Source organism: Oryctolagus cuniculus, chromosome 1 (assembly GCF_051225735.1).
Source record: "Oryctolagus cuniculus isolate XC-2025 breed Fujian yellow rabbit chromosome 1, ASM5122573v1, whole genome shotgun sequence".
NCBI lineage: Eukaryota > Metazoa > Chordata > Mammalia > Lagomorpha > Leporidae > Oryctolagus > Oryctolagus cuniculus.
In genome coordinates, this window is record NC_142867.1 from 203,140,127 (window position 1) to 203,157,598 (window position 17,472).

General features: G+C 46.2%; 1 long non-coding RNA gene across 1 annotated transcript; it reads left to right on the forward strand.

Moving 5' to 3' along the window:
- Nucleotides 1–2,621: 2,621 nt before the first annotated feature.
- LOC149128826 (uncharacterized) lies at nt 2,622–7,519 on the forward strand. Its single transcript, XR_016211129.1, has 2 exons — nt 2,622–3,910; nt 4,374–7,519. It is a non-coding gene; the product is annotated as an uncharacterized LOC149128826 (long non-coding RNA).
- Nucleotides 7,520–17,472: the final 9,953 nt, after the last annotated feature.

The window sequence follows — 17,472 nt, forward strand, 5'->3', positions numbered from 1 at the left end:
AATGAAATGGGATAATAATCTCTGTTTTGCAAAACTCACAAGGTTACTGTAAAGATCATTTAAACACAAGATTGGAAGGACTTGCTAACTGTCAAGTATTATGCATCTAATGATTTTATTAAAGATGGAATTAGGCCGGCGCCGCGGCTCACTAGGCTAATCCTCCGCCTAGCGGCGCCGGCACACCGGGTTCTAGTCCCGGTTGGGGCGCCGGATTCTGTCCCGGTTGCTCCTCTTCCAGGCCAGCTCTCTGCTGTGGCCAGGGAGTGCAGTGGAGGATGGCCCAGGTGCTTGGGCCCTGCACCCCATGGGAGACCAGGAAAAGCACCTGGCTCCTGGCTCCTGCCGTCGGATCGGCGCGGTGTGCCGGCCGCAGCGCGCCGGCCGCGGCGGCCATTGGAGGGTGGACCGGCGGCAGGGGGGGACCTTTCTCTCTGTCTCTCTCTCTCACTGTCCACTCTGCCTGTCAAAAAAATAAAAAATAAAAAAAAAAAATTAAAAAAAAAAAAAAGATGGAATTAGTGATGCTGCGATTTTGAGTTTTATGGGTCTTCACATTTTTAAAAAAATATTATTTATTTTCATTTGTTTGAAAGGCAAAGAAACAGACACGCACAGAGATGGAGATGGACAGAGAAATGTCTTATTTGTGCTGCTTCATTCTCCAAGTGCCTGCAAGAGCCAGGGCTGGGCCAGGCTGAAGCTAGGAGTCGGATCTCCATGCAGGTCTCCACGTGGTGGTAGGGACTCAGGTACGTGACCATCTCTGCTGCCTCCCAGGTGTGCACTAGCAGGAAGCTGGGTCAGAAGTGGAGGAGCATGAGGCCAGTGCTGTGGCGCAGCAGGTTACCTGCATCCCAGATCAGAGCCTCAGTTCCAATCCTGGCTGCTCCACCTCCGACTCTCCACTTACGCATCTGGGAAAGCAGTGCAAGACAGCCTAAGGCTTGAGCCCCTGCCACCCATGTGGAAGACCCCAATGGAGATCCTGGCTCCTGATCCCAGTTGTTGCAGCCATTTGGGGAGCAAACCAGTGGACAGAAGATATCTCTTCCCCTCTGTCTTTCCATCTCTCTCTGTAACTCTGACTTTCAAATAAATAAAGTTTTTTTGAAGAGAAGAAGTGGAGGAGCAGGGACTTGAATCCAGGTACTGCGATGTGGGATGAAGACAACCCATGTGGCATCCTAGCTGCTGCGCCAAAGGTACCCCCCGCCCCTCCCCGAGGCACCGTCCCCAGGAACCTTTGCTTTTGTAATTTCTGGATTTTGAGGCTTACTTAGGAGGGCCTTCCCACTCTACGTTAAAAACATTCATCTATTTTGTTCATCTGTATTTTCTTCTAATATTTTTGTGTGTTTGCTTTTCAATTCATCGGAAGGTTATTTTCTGTGGATGGCTGCTATGAATTAGGACTCGGATTATTTCAGTTCTGCTCCTGGCCTGGTCCCTGGTTGCTCCTCCAATCTGCACTGCCATCATTACTGTACATTTAATGTTGATCTATACTTGAACTTCCTTCCAAGTTTATTATTCTATTCCATGGATCAGTTTGTCAATATCTGCAGCAGTACTAGACTATATAATCAGTATAGCCTACAGTGTGTGTTTTGATGTCTAGAAGGGTAAGACCTGAATATAAAATGCTGGTGAATTTGCATTGGAATTGCCTTGATGGATAAATGTAGGTGAATCAAGATATTTTCTATACTGAGTCTTGAATTTCCAACTGGGAATAGGGTTTATTATATTTAATACCCCATATTAAGGTTTTAATTTTATTCAGTTAAGTTCTTTTTTTTTAAAGATTTATTTATTTATTTGAAAGGTAGAGAGAGAGAGAGAGAGAGAGAGGGAGAGAGATTTTCCATCCTCTGGTTCACTCCCCAGATGGCCTCAATGGCCAAGACTGGGTCAGGCTGAAGCCAAGAGCCAGGAGCCAGGAGCTTCATCCCAGTCTCCCATGTGGGTGCAGGGGCCCATGTACTTGGGCAATTCTTTGCTGCTTTCCCAGGTGCGTTAGCAGGGAGCTGGATTGGAACTAGAGCAGCTGGAACTTGAACTGACGCCCCTATGGGATGCTATCATCACAGGGGGTAGCTTAACCTGTTACCCGACCCCTTCAGATAAGTTATTTAATTATTTTACACATGTCCTTTACATTTAAAAAATATACTTATTTTCTAGGTACTTTTTTGTTATAAATTAAATCCTTTAAAAAACTTACTAAATTAATCAGTTCTGAGATACAACTATTGGGTTAATTATATTGATGTTGTGTCTATACATAGTTTTAGACTTTATTATTAATTATTATATTGCTACTTATATACCATTTATATTTCTTAGTTCTCATTATTTTAATAGTTCTCAGTTGATTGTCTTGGGTTTTTTAAGGTGGGAAATCATACAAGGGACTTTCACAACATTTATGATAAATATGTATTATGGAAAAAGCTATGATTGGGTTTCAAAACTTGTTTTGTACCAAAACAAACTTATGTTTTAATTCCATTTTCTGTGACCTTTTTGAAGTACATCTGTATTAGCTGCAAAGGGTGGGGGTGTTTTTTTCCTTTCCAGTCCTTGTATCGCTAATTTTCATGTCATTTGACCTCCAGGCCAATTATGACCAGTATCAACGATAGCAATCAGTCTGACTTGTGCTTGTCTGCAGTGGGAATGCTTCCAGGACGTCACCACTAGGGATTTAACTGCTGAAAGTTTCTGATAGAGATTTGCTTTTTCTATCCCAACTCACCGAGATTTAAAACATTAATTCGGAATGTTGCCCTCGATTGAATGCCTTCTGTGTGTGTTGAGGTGATTAGTATCACTTACTGTGTATGGTGCATTGTAGAATGAATTTCTCGAATGTTGTCCCTGGAACAAGCTCTTCCTGGCTGACATGTGCCCTTTAAGGTGCTCTTCCTTTGATCTGTGCATGTGTATGACTTAGGGTATTGGGTCTGTGATCACCTGTAACCACTGGCCTCACTTCCTATGCCCCTGGACATCGCCCTGTTCTCCTTGCTATTGCTGCTCCTTAGTTAACAGTCACCGCAGTGCCCTTGGCTCTGTCACTCTTTTTCAAACCTGGCACCTTCGTCACACTGCAGTCACCGCACGTCCTTCCGTGGGAGTGCCTTCCCCAAGGCTGGTCATCTGCACTCATCACCTCTCTATTGGCATTCTCCACTCTGTCTCTTTCCTGGCGTCCTCCAGAGTTAAAGCTTATTATTTATCAGTTTTATTTTTTACCGGTCTCTTCTTACTAAGCTGCCACTCCATGACCGCTGAGCTGTGGTCTGCCTGGATAGTGCAGCATATCACAAAGTAGATGCTCAAGAAATATTTATTGCATGCTCTCTCTCTCGCTCTCTCTCTCTCTCTCTCTATTTTTTTGCCCCAGGTGTCTGGGTGACAGAATTTCCGGTTCTTGAGAGTTGAAAGATGTTTCATTTTTGTACTCTTCCTCGCTTGTGGTTGGTAAGCATAGGATGCTGACATTTAGGTGGCCATCCTGGGTGCATAAAACGCGGGCGCCAGGGGCCCCTGCTGCGCCAACTTGTTCAGGGCGCTGAGAAAGGTCTGAGGAGCACCTTCCACAGTCGGCGCTCAGCGGCTCCCCGCTGTCACCACGGCGGACGCCCCGGTGAGACACCTGGGGGGCCTCCCGGCATCTCCGCTCCCCGCACCGTCCAGGGCAGCCCCATGCTGCTCGTTTCACAGGGTTGACTGGAAAATGATCAGGCGCGTGTGAACACCGTGATTCCTCCTGCGGTATCCCGGAGGGAGCCTCATTCCCGGCACCTGGGAGGGGGCGTGCCCAGGGGCAGAGCCACGCCCTGCCGCCGCACAGCGCCAGGATCGCCTCCAGCCTCTGCCCCTTACTGGCGCCGCGTGAATGGTGAGCCGCACTGCCGCCCACTTTGTACAGCAGGTGCGGGAATGCCCTCTTTGCAGGGTGACTGGGAATTAAATGAGAGCAAACGTGGAAAAAAACGCCACTGAGCATTTTCCACAAAAGTGGGTCTCATTACCATTTAATAAATGTCTGGTGATGTGATATTTGTCCGGGAGAAGGATTGGCAAACCGTGTTTTAAGGGCATTTTCTTTCCAATTTTCCGTCATCAAAATAATCACACTTCGCACATCCTCACTGGCAGATTTCACAGCTAGTGGATTCAGGAAAAGTTATTTATTTGAGTAACAAATTCTTTGCCCAATTTCCCAACCTGTGCAAGATGGTGGGGGCTGCTGTGGCTTGGCGTGTAGGGTGGGCTGGAAGGCGGAGGCGGGGGTGATGGGCACACTCGCTGGTGCGTCGGTGTGCTGTATGGGCCCTCTCTCACTCGTCTTTCTCTTCCAGATAAGAGGGCAGAGGTCCAGAGAGGCATGGTAACCTGCCCAAGGCCACACAGCCAACCAGAGGCCCAGGCCGGATCAGAGCAGCAGCCAGACTTCGGGATCTGTGTTTTGTATTAGAATGGGGCCGAGGCCTCTGGGGACAGCAGCTCTCCTCTCTCAGCTGCGGCATGTCTGAGGGAGGAGGCAAGGGTAGACATCACCACCAGTGAGCGGGGAGAGCCTCAGCCCTCCAACATGTCACTCTAAGTTATTGGCTCAGAGTATGTTCTTGATAAGCCTGTGTTTGAATGAACGGACAATCAATATGTATCGCAAATGGAGAATCACAGGTCTCTGTCAGCAAGACGGCAAGAGCATGCTGGAAAAGTCCCAGAGAGAACCACTGGATTTGCTTTTGGTGGTGCTCAGTCTCAACATCTCCTTCTGGCATATGTGCCCTTCTAGGTAATTCCATGAATGCCTGCGACGGTCTCATAGCCGCTCACCGAGCCTAGACTGAGTCGCCCATCTTTGAAGCCAGGTGTGCTGTGAAACTGCTTCTCGCCACTGAAGTGTGAATGGAGTTGATGAGTGTCACCATCTGGCTGTGACAGTTAACAATTACATGTGTGTCTTGTCTCTCTCTCTCTCTCTCTTTTTTTCCCCCCTGTGGATTGGCCAAGTACAGAAGATTCTGGAGGATGGAGCCACAATGTGGCAAGAACCTGGTCCCTGCAAGGTTGCCCAGTGTCCATCAGCTCGTGTGTTGGGTGATTGCGTGCACCACAGAACTATTGGGTTGAGCTGTTGGAGTTTGGGGATTTGCTCTAGCTGCCAGCACCGCCTTAACTAAAAACTCTGGCTTGGTCGGAACTATCCATTCTTCATAGAGTTTGAGGCCAATAGGTATTGGTTCCATTTGTTGTTGATGTGCTTGCAGAAGTAGAATTACTAAAGAACAGTGACGTAGGAAGGTTGTCTTAGTAGTTCCCTCTTCCCCTCTACTTGAGGCATAACACAGGGAAGTTACACACAATCCCTTAACCCACATAACTTAGTGATGCACTTGCTGCACACAGAAAAGATTGGACTTCAATTAGGTGGCTTCTCCGTGGCTGCCCAGCTTCGGCAATCAAGAGGTGGAACGTGGGCTTGGATGCAGGTTTGAGTGGTCTCACGTTCTCTGCCACTTTGGCCATGGCACAGTAACAGATGTGACACTGCCCGTCGGTGAGTCCCTTTCCATCAGTGCAGTGTCCGAGGGCGTCCACCAGCCTCCTCCCCGCCTTCTCCACACCTTGGCCTCTGCCAGGGTTTCTTTTATAGTGTGATGCCCAAAGCATTGCAGTTAAACACAGCTGTGGAAACAGGAGGAAAACATAGCCTAAGTAGAAGAAGCATCTCAGAACGCCCTGTCCATGGGCTTTTAGGAGGTGGACAGAGCTGATAGAGTGTGTGACAAGGAGGGGCCTAGGGAGAGCTTTGGCTCCCACAAAAGACAACTGTTGTCAGCTGCTCCCATGAACTTGACCTCAGACTCAAGGGCAGAAAAGTCAGACTCATCCTTCCACTAAAGAATGAGAAGACTTCCTTCAAGAGTTCTAATCGCTTCTAAGGTAGAGGCATAAGTAGCTCACATCGGCTATTATACAATCAGTTCTGAGATACTTAATAAAATTGGAAAATGCTCACTGAAAAAAATCAGGTAATGAACTCATATGAGGCAATACAGTGGAATCAAAATGTGAGGAAAGGACTTTCACAGTTGCACACAGAGTGGAGAAATGACCAGGAGAGAAGACACCTCCATGTCAATAGGAGGGGGAGATCAGGGTTGAGGTTTATTTATTTTTAATTCTTTTCTGTCAAGTTTAATTTTAATAAAATAAGCACATACCACTTTTTCAGTCATAAAAATGTTAAGAAAGAATTAAAGTTTTGTTTTTTAATTGATTTAATTTAAAAGTTGATTTGCTTATTTTGAAATTATAGCTTTTTGGGAGATGTAAGAAAATTAAATGAGGTATGGAGAACTTGTCACAAATAAATTGTTATTGAAGTTATGAATTATATAATATGTTATCAGATGAAGATTTAAGGCTACCATAACAAGTTAATCATACAACACTTAACTTCGAACTTTTTAATTTATTTTGCTTAGTCTATTTCATAGAGTCTAGATAACACACAAATGGTTTCATTTTGCTGTTGATATTTTGATTTGGTTTAGTTTTCCATAAAAAACTTACACAAACGAAGAAACCTAAACCTCCATAGCTAAAATTAAAAAGCAAACTAGATGACAAATCATGTTTATCTAAATTTGACAGGAAGTTAAGTCTTACCTTATTTAGAGTGTTTTAAAAGTGTTACTTATAAGAAATAATCAAGTTCATAAGAGGTAAACGAACAGAAGCTATATACATATTTTGTTAAAAAAACTAATAAAATAACAAATGGATAAATGCTATTCTTGACCAGCTAGGATAAATCCTGGAAGCTGACATAGTTGTGAAACCGATGAATGCCTCTGTCTTCTTGGAGTTGTCCCAATGACATCCATCAAGGGCCCTAACTGTCACTCTGAGTCTTTCAGTTATCTCAATTATGGAAATGTGCTGTGCAGATAATTCAACAGAAACAGAAAAGCTAAATGACGACAAAAGCCGATTCTACTATCTTCTCATAAGTGTAAAGAGAAGCATACTTGAAACCATACAAATCATCCGTGGACTAGGAATGGGAGTAAATTCTGGGTGCTCTACTGACTGGAACACCAAGCAGAGAGTGCAAAGACAGCTCTGAGAACCACACAGCTGTGGGGCACGCTGATCACAGGAGCCCATACAGTTTCCAACAGGAGAGAGCGTACTGCTACGTTTCTGCCAGGACTCTGACGGTAAAGTCCCCTGTGTCTATGATGAAGCATGGACAGCAGGAACAGGAAAGAACTGCATCTCAGCGATGGTAGGAGTGAGCTGTGTTTTTAAACATCTAAAACATTGTTTTAAGTGTATCTTTTTAATGGAAAGAAGACGTATTCTGTGCATCTCCATAAACAAATGAGAAGATTCTAGATGTGAGAGCCTGTGAAATTTCAGCTGATTTAATTCCTGTTTTAGAAATAAAGAAATGATTAAAACCACTATAATAGATTATTCCAACAAATATTTATTTATTGTGCTTCGTGTTTGTTTTCTATTCCCAGGAGATACTGGGAAAGTGCGATTAGGACAGAAATGAAGTTCATGGTTAGGACTTGAGGTCAGCTCTGTCTACCTACCCCACCGCGTGGGAGTGACTGGGTCACGATGAACTAGCAGATGACAAGCAGAGACTCAGCAGGGGAGCAGGGCTCCTTCCAGCAGGGAGACTCAGGCACGTTGCCTGGTGGATTAGCATTTGCATAGGGTCTGAAAGGTTCGGTCAGATTTGGATGCAAAAAATGGCAGAGGAAGCCAGTGGTATTTCAAGTTGTAGTTAGAAGATCCAAATGGATAAAATTGTCTTTGTGTAGGGAAAAAAAAAATGGCCAAACATTGACTTTTTTCCCCTAATCTCATACATCAAAGCAAAAGGCACGGAGGCAAAAGACAGCCATAAGTGTCACAGGAAAAATTAAAAAGTCTCTTTTAACCCTTTTTCTAAGTTAGAACTTCCAGTTTGTTTGCTTTGTCAGCTGTTCATGTTCTCACTTCTTTCCTTACACAGCCTCCAAGGTGCCAGCTACACAGTTCTCTTCTAGAGAAGTAGCCTCTTTGCAACTTTTTATGGCATGTAAAGCCTTCTGCTTTGAGCAGGACAAGTTCTGCCGTCTTGATTTGACCAGCTGGAGCTCAAGGCTGCCTGATAGAGAAACTCCTACCGGGTGCCAATCATCTAAGCCCATCAGATTGTCTCGGCTTAGGGCAGTGGCCCAGGAGAGACCAAGCAAGGCAGAAGCGTCACAGGGTGGGGGGAGGTGCAGGGAGAGAGAGAGAGAGAGAGAGAGAGAGAGAGAGAGAGAGAAGCATTGGCTGGAGGGTCTACTGCATTCTCCCAATGAGCTTCCCATTATTGAAGGCTTCCTGTGTGTGTATCTGTTACTTGGAGTCAATGAAAATAGTCTTTGGCATGTTTCAAGGAGAAATCATGAGGTCTCCCCAAACCTCTGAGTCTGTTGTGCCTGTAGGTTATTTTGGTTATGAAGATTTTCATATTGATTTGATTATTCATGAGCTAGAAACAGTCTTTTTGGTAGCCAAGTGCTTCTCTTTTGCACCTTATCACATAGCTCCTACTTACTGAGTTTCAGATAACTACACATTGGATTCTTTTTTCCTCCCAAGTCCTGGATAGACTCTGTAACACATCGTATCACTTTATGGGTATGGATTCAGAGGGGTGAGGGTACCGTTAAGTCCCTCTGTCTAAAATCCAGAGATGGTATCACTGGGGAATGGTGTCGCCACGGGCTCTGCATTGATACCCAACTCCAAATGGCAAAATGCAGATACAGCTAGCATGAATTACAAGGCTTCACACTCAAATTTGTGTTTTTATCTCTCTATAAAAATAGAACTCTATGGGTGGGCATCTGGCCTCAAAGCTAAGCTGTCATTTAAAATACCACATCCCATACTGGAGCACCTGGCTTCAATAACTCACTCCACCTTCCTGCTAGTGCAGACCCTGGGAGACAGCAGTGATGGCTCAAGGGATGGGATCCTCCACCCATGTGGGAGACCCGGATGAGTTCTTGGCTTTCCCCAGCGCTGGCCATTGCAGGCATCTGGGGAGTGAACCAGCAGAAGGGAGTGCAATCTCTCTCTCTCTCTCTCTCTCTCTCTCTCTCTCTCCTCCCCTCTCCTGGCATCTCAAATAGAAATATTAAAAAAAAAGGAACCCTATTAAAACTCAAAGCAGAGAAGTCATAAGGGCTGCTGAGTTACCAGGCAGACAAATCTCTGAACAAAGCACGAAGTAGACGGGTTAATACTTCAATTCAGGAAAGAACAAAAGGGGATGAAATGAAAGAAGACAGCCTCGGGTGGTGCTATTAGCAATAGCTGGTATAAGATGGAGGACAATGGAAGCAGACAGGAAGGACAGAGAGAAGAGCAGGTTCGCAAAGCATTTCTTGGAAATTCAGATACGGGAAGATATTGAATCCAGCCTCTCTTTTTATAATCACAGGCCTCAAGGCATTACAAAAAGGGACCACAGAAACAGAACTGGCAAACTGGAAATCATGACCAGCCCATCGGAGAAAGCAGAAACCATCTTCTAGATGAGCAGGTCACAAGAAACTCCGTGAGCCAGAGAGGGTGTTGAGGATTGGCAGAGGGAGCGTCCTCCAAGCAACAGGCAGATCTGAACGGAGCGGAAGGAAAACAGGGAGGAGGAGTTCCTGCCACCAGCTTCCCAAAGAGCCATCACAGAAGCAGCTCCAAAACAGCTGCAAAGGAAAACCCAAATAAAGGTGCACCCAGATCGCTGGTGGCTGAAACTTCTTACTGTCTACGTGTGAGTAAAAGCTCTGGACAACACATGGAAAGCGGAAAGTGCTGAGTATGATAAAAACAGAAGCTTATTTAGAGAGAGCTACTCCACAAAAAAATGGGGCGTAGGGTTCCCAAGTTTAATACACCCACCAAAATAAGAGCCCTGCTCCAGGTTTGGTTTCCAGCCAAAGCACGCCTTTGGCTGAAGAGAAGATCCTGGTACAGCCAGGAGGGCCACACAGCTTGATGGGTGTTGGTGCTAAAAGACAGGGACGTGTGCCATCTTCTCAACCCGGATAAGATCAGCCTCTCGGTTTGCCTGGAACCAGGGTTTCCCAGCACACAGGACTCAGGGGTAAAACTGGGACAGTGCGAGGCAAGTGGGCTTGTGCGGTCACTCTGATTTCCCCATGTGACAAACCAGTCATGTTAATTGGCGTCAACTGTTAGTATACGTAAGATAGAGAATTGTTATTCTGTCCACGGCTGGGGAATGTCCAACCTGTGGGCCGTAGGAGGCCTGAAAGATCATTTGGTCTGGCCCTGCCAAGGCAATAGCAGGCAGGACTCAAAATTTAATAAATCTACAGCAAGCTTATTTTTTAAAACAATATTTATTTTATTATTTATTTGAAAGGCAGAGTCACAGAGAAAGAGAGAAAGACAGACAGACAATGAGAGAAATCTTCCATCTGCTGGTTTACTCCCCAAATGGCTGTAACAGCAAGATCTGGGCTAGGCTGAAGCCAGCAGCCAGGAGCTTCTTCTGGGTCCCCCACATGGGTGTGGGGTCCCAAGCACTTAGGCCATCTTCTGCTGCTTTCCCAGGTGCATTAGCAGAGAGCTGGATCAGAAGTGGAGCAGCTGGGACTTGAACTGGTGTCCATATGGGATGCTGGCATTCCAGCTAGCAGCTAGCAGCTCAACCACAAGGCCAGCCCCAGCAAGCTAATTTTTCAGTTGATAATTTTGTGCAGCCTGAAAATGATGCTGTAAATGTCCAAGTGGCCCTTGGCAGAAGAAAGCTTCCCTACCCCAAGTGTAAACTCAAGTGCTGTATTTTCAAATTTGTTATCTTCTTTCATCTTCTAGGGAAGATAGTCCTAAAATAGTCAGTGTTTATTTATCCATTCCATTATAGATCTACTGCAGGCTTTGTATGCCCTGGGTTGGCAGTGGGGTTACAATGGCATTCAGGCCCCTATCTGCATGGGGCTTAGAGGATAGTGGGAGAGGTAAGTATGAAATGAACAAAAATATGCTTATAATTAGAAACATGAGCTATGGTATAAGGGTAGGATCAGGGTGATAGAGAGGGACACAGAGGGTCCTCCAAGCTTGGGCTGGAGGAGGGGAGGTCTGCTCAGAGAAGCCCCTCTGAAGAAGTGACATGCAAACTGAGAACTAAAGGGTGCAAGAGGGAGACCCTAGTGAAGACCAGGCTGCACGGGGGTAAAGGTGTTGGGGTGGGGTGGAGATTGAGGACAGAGAGTGCTCTGGATAGGGCTACGGCATGTGCAAAGGCCCAGAGGCAGGGAGGAGCTTGTTGAATAAGGGGAGAAACCAGTGAAGTTCAAGGTGAAGAGTGAATGGGGATCCTTTCTGCCTGAACTCTCTCCTGGGAGTATCTGCTATTAGTAGAGCTGTCGTGGGGTTTCTCTGAGGAGCACACACTATAGGAGGCTTTGGAACACAAGACCTGGAGCAGCTGAAAAGAACGGCAAGACTTAGAAGGATTTGTCATGGAGGATAAAACTCTGCTTAAGTGGAGATTTTCAAAAAACCCACAGAGGCTTCTCTAGCTACACTAAGTGCTAGGGGAGGTGCGCGCTGCGGTCCCGTGTCCAGAAGACCCAGGAACGCCTGGATGGTGCTTCTTGTCTTAGAAGCAGCACTGTCAGGAGAGACGGACCTGTGAGACAACAGCAGGGAGGCAGCACGTTCTCACTGGCTGCTGCCCACCCGCCAAGCAGGTCTAGTAAACTGCTGAGGCCCCAAGCCCGAGAGAGGCTTCTCTCGACTGTCAGGCCAAAACCCAACTCACACTCCCGGTCAGCCAGCTGCTACCATAAAACAGCACAGGCTGGGCAGGTTCCATGTTACCAAACTGGATTTCTTACAGTTCCAGAGGCTGGGACGCCCAGGATCTAGGCGGTGGCAGGTTTACTGTCTGGTGAGGAACCATTTTCTGGTCCATAGGCGGTGCCTCCTGGCTGTGTTCTTACCCGTGCGAGGGGTGAGGGTCTCTCTGACCTCTTGTGAGGGCACTCATCCCACCATGAGGACTCCACCTGTGTGACCCAGGACAGACCTCCTCCTCTGGTGGTGTCACCGCTGGATCCACACGCAAGCAGCCGCAGGCATGTCTTTTAAATGCTCAGGGGCTCTTCCCACTGGAACACAGGGCCCAATCCCTCCCCTAAAATCTGAGCTCACAGTCGAGAACCCACTTCTCTTACATCAAAGCAAGGGGAAAGCTGCAGAGGGGCAGAGAACTTGAGTGCACCTGTTCCCCGGGTTCCTGGGAACCCAGTGGCCTAACTGCCAAGCCCAAGGTCAACCAGGGCAAGAATCATCCATCTTTGGGAAGGAGATTAGCAGGTGGGGTGGGACATCCTACCTGTATGTTCACAGAGCTGCTGGGGTCTATTCTATGACCATAGGTAAGGTAGAGACCATAAAGCATTCCTTTTGGCAACTGGAGAGGGTCAGGCGGCTGTCATTTGGGGGAACCGGAAGCTGGAGATGGAAGGGGAGAGAGCAGTGGGGTCGCATCTCCCAGCCTTGCAGCATTCCACTTCATGTTTGAGAAGAGTATGAGGCTGTGGGCTCCGTGATCCTGAGGAGCTGGGGGGTCACAAGTCCCCATGAAGAACTATGCACCACAAATGGGGTGCGGGTTTGGAAAGTGAAAAAAAAAAAAAAAAAAACAAAACATAAAATAAGAAAGCGGGAAAATGAAGACTTGGAAAACAAGAGTGGGTCAGTTCCAGGGAGCCAGGACCTGTAAGCACGCCACGGGCTGTGCTATTTAATACAAAAGGGCTCGTGGAGATAAGGGATGGGTTCCATACTTTGCAATAGAGGAAGCTTAGGTTTATAACAACAACTTTATAAAATTCAGTGGAGGATCTAGGGATGAAATGTACATTTGTGGATAGTTTTTTATTATTTTATTATTTTTTATTTATTTGAAAGACAGTTACTGAGAGAGGTAGAGCCAGAGAGAGAGGTCTTCCATCCTCTGGTTCACTCCCCAAATGACAGCAACGGCCAGAGCTGCACCAATCCAAAGCCAGGAGCCAGGAGCTTCCTCCAGGTCTTCCACGTGGGTGCAGGGGCCCAAGGACTTGGACCTTCTCCCACTGCTTTCCCAGGCCATAGCAGAGAGCTGGATTGGAAGTGGAGCAGCTGGGACTCAAACCAGCACCCATGTGGCTGCGGCTTTAACCTGATGTACCACAGCGCCGGCTCCGATGTTTTAGGCACAGAGCTAAATGCTGTTAAAACCCTCTGTGGCTCCAGTACACCACGTTACCTCTCGAGGTGATCATGAGCAATCCTGAGAACCTTCCAGCATGGCCGTCCGGGCCGCCATCTCTACAAACCCACACCGTGGTGGCTGAGTCAGCCAGTTCTCCTACACCTTCTCAGACCAACTCTGCTTCTTCTTGTTGTGTTGTGCACTGGCAGAGAAAAACTGCCAGATCTCTTTCTTGGTATCGGCCAAGGCATCTGGAGAATTTTCTAAAGGCTGGATGATTTTTTGAAAAACCACAAAGGAATCCGTGACCTGATTCGTACCCAAGGTAAACATCCCTCCATCTCCACACGCCATCTTTGGATCTAAGAGGTGCCCTAAGTAAAATCTGTGTGATGATGCTGAGCGAGTTTTAAATCTGAAACAGAAGTGGGAGTCATGGCTAACACTGGATTACAGAAATTTGTAGTCATGTTGACAGACTACTAAACCATGAGGATGGATTTAGCAATGAGAAGTCTGATGTCCGTCATGAGAAAACTCTGCGGTGACCAAGAAGGGTCGGAAGAGGCTTTCCTCTTCAGGCCCTGGCTAGGAACAGGTGCATGGGACCAAAGGGGCAGCCAGGATGTGCACCCAGACGGCATGACCTCTCCTGGGGGAGCAAGGCCCGTGCATGCACAGCCACCATTTCCACATAATTTAAGGCCCTCAATGGATGCCTAAAACCATGGGTAAGACTGAACCTTAGGCCGGCGCCGCGGCTCAATAGGCTAATCCTCCGCCTGTGGCGCCGGCACACTGCGTTCTAGTCCCGGTCGGGGCGCTGGATCCTGTCCCGGTTGCCCCTCTTCCAGGCCAGCTCTCTGCTGTGGCCAGGGAGTGCAGTGGAGGATGGCCCAAGTCCTTGGGCCCTGCACCCCATGGGAAACCAGGATAAGCACCTGGCTCCTGCCATCGGATCAACGCGGTGCGCCGGCCGCAGCACGCCGGCCGAGGGGGCCATTGGAGGGTGAACCAACGGCAAAGGAAGACCTTTCTCTCTGTCTCTCTCTCTCACTGTCCACTCTGCCTGTCAAAAAATTAAAAAAAATAAATAAATAAAAAAAAAAGACTGAACCTTAGACATGCTGTGTGTGTGTTGGTATGCTTTTCACTTGATAATCAAGATGGCTATCAAGCAGCTAACAGGGTACGTAGCATGTACTGTGTGGATAAGCCAGACAAAGGAATGGTTCACGTCCTGAGTGGATGGCATGAGATTTCATTATACTACTCAGAATGGCTTACAATTTAAAGCTCATGCATTATTTATATCTTTTTTTTTGAGATTTATTTATTTATTTGAAAGTCAGAGTTACACAGAGAGAAGAGAGGCAGAGAGAGAGAGAAAGGTCTTCCATCTGATGGTTCACTCCCCAATTGGTCACAACGGCCGGAGCTGCACCGATCCAAACCCAGGAGCCAGGAGCTTCTTCCAGGTCTCCCACATGGGTGCAGGGGCCCAAGGACTTGGGCCCTCTTCTACTGCTTTCCCAGGCCATAGCAGAGAGCTGAATCAGAAGTGGAGCAGCTGGGTCTCGAACTGGTGCCCATCGCTGGCCTCATTATTTAATTCTGTTCCCTTGAATATTTTTGAACTATAGGTGCCTCTAGGTTAACTGAAATGGCAGAAAGCAAAACCATGGGTTAGCAGAACTGCGTGGTCCTTTAACAACCTTGCCTTTCATCTGGGGCTTATACATGCACCCCCTGCTGGCTCAAGTCCTGGGAATGGGGTTCAGGTGTTTGTCCTTTGTTTCTGGAAGGCAGAATGCAAACTTCCCTGAACCAATGACATAACAATTCTCTCCATGCTTCCCTAAATCTTCAGCTACCTGCCTGGGAAACACTGATAGGGAAGCCAAGTACGAATACTGGAAGATGTCAGAAATGAGGGCAGGCTGGAGGAAGTCAGTCATTTGTGTGCATTTAAAAGTTTAGATATGTTGCCGTTTTATTTCAGTTCTAGTCAAAGTTTATTTACAAACTAAAGTTCCCCCTAGGTTTTTAAAAAATTTTATAAGCTTGCAAAAAGTGCTAGAATGTTTTATTCCATAAAGTAGAATACACAGAAGGTCACCAGTGAAGTCCAAGACCCAAGACTCAGCCAAGTTTTCAGGGCCACGAGAAAGCGATGGGATCACATGATGCTAACGTTTGCGAGGGATTCGTTCCAAGACCCCCAGTGGAGCCCTGAAACCTCAGCACCAAGCCCTAGACAGAATGCGTTCTTCCTGTCCATTCAGATTTATGATAACGTTTAATTTATAAATTAGGCAAAGCAAGAGATTAACAACAACTCATAATAAAAGAGAAAAGTTAATGTATTGGCCGGCGCTGCAGCTCACTAGGCTAATCCTCCGCCTTGTGGCACCGGCACACCAGGTTCTAGCCCTGGTCGGGGCGCCGGATTCTGTTCCCGTTGCCCCTCTTCCAGGCCAGCTCTCTGCTGTGGCCCGGGAGTGCAGTGGAGGATGGCCCAAGTGCTTGGGCCCTGCACCCCATGGGAGACCAGGAGAAGCACCTGGCTCCTGCCTTCGGATCAGCGCGGTGCGCCGGCCGCAGTGCGCTGGCCACGGCGGCCATTGGAGGGTGAACCAACGGCAAAGGAAGACCTTTCTCTCTGTCTCTCTCTCTCTCACTGTCCACTCTGCCTGTCCAAAAAAAAAAAAAAAAAAAAAAAGTTAATGTATTACAACAAAAGTTACGTGAATGTGGGCTCTTTCTCCCAAAATATCTTATTGTACTGTAGTTCTTAGCAACCTCACTATGCAATCTTTTTTTCTTTCCTTTAGTCAAGAACTTTCACATTTTCCCTTAAACTTGACGGTTTCTCTTTGTCACATCCAAATCGCCAGTGTCACTGCTCTGGTGCTTTGGGGCCATTGTTAAGTAAAATAAGGTGTACCTGCACACAACCCCTGTGGTGTGGCGACAGCTGATCTGGTGACTGGGAAGGCTACTGACTTGTAGACGGATGACAACACACTCAGGGGGGACACACCCGCAGAACACAGTGCGAGATCCTATCACCTTAGAACACTACCAACTTAAGTCTCGTCATGCCTCCGTTTCTGCAATTTTCCCATTTAATATTTCTGGATTGCAGTTGGACTGCAAGTACCCAAACCTGTAGAAGGAGCAACTTCAGCTAAGGGAAGATTATTGAATGGCAGAATGTGGGCTTAGGAGTCAGAAAGACCTGGCACTGAATTGCATTCTGCCATTAAGTGGCTGAGTTAATATCATCATGTACTAAAAGGCTGGCTAATAATTATTTTTGGAAGGATTAACTGAGATAATGTATGTGAAGCACTTAGCACAGAACCAGGCACTTAATGAACAATCAAATTTATTATTATTATTTTGCTATTATTATCATTATTATTGTGGAACATGTAAAATCTTCCCCATCAGCTAACTTAAGAAATCACTTTAATAAAAGCCCAAGAGGCAACTTATCCATCAAATTTGCAAGACTGGCAAATATTCTGAGAAGCAAGACAATGAAGGCGCATCCAACAAGGTAGGTCATCATTGTAAGTCAACAGAGGATTTCAACATCAAGTCTCAGACAATGGGAACGCAAAAAATAAGGAGACAATCATATGGGCCCAGTTGCTTCGCAGTGATAAGTTGATGCAGTATTGAAGTATGTAAGACATCACACTAGATAATATCACCTACTTACAAAATGCCAAACTCAAATGTCTCTGCCAAAAGGCAAACAATGATGAGGTTTTAATGAAAAGAACAAGTGGGATAAGATGACAACAAGGAAAAGGCTAATAATAGATTAAGAATTAATCACAAAAGATGAAGTTCACATAAAAATCAGCTAAAAGTGCATACTATTTTCATAACCAGAGAAATTAAAATAATTTATTAAAATAGCTATAGCATCTAAAATCCCCATGCCAGCAGAAGACATGCACAGAAGTTTGACAAGATGATGCTGCTGATAGATTTTTTAGCAATTAAAAAAATAATAATCATGAAAGCAAGATAGCTAATTAATAGCTCTAAACATGTAGAAATAGGCCAGAAAGGAACATGAATATATAGGGGATATAATAATTCACCCATTCATTTCCCAAGTTTGTTTTTTTTTATGG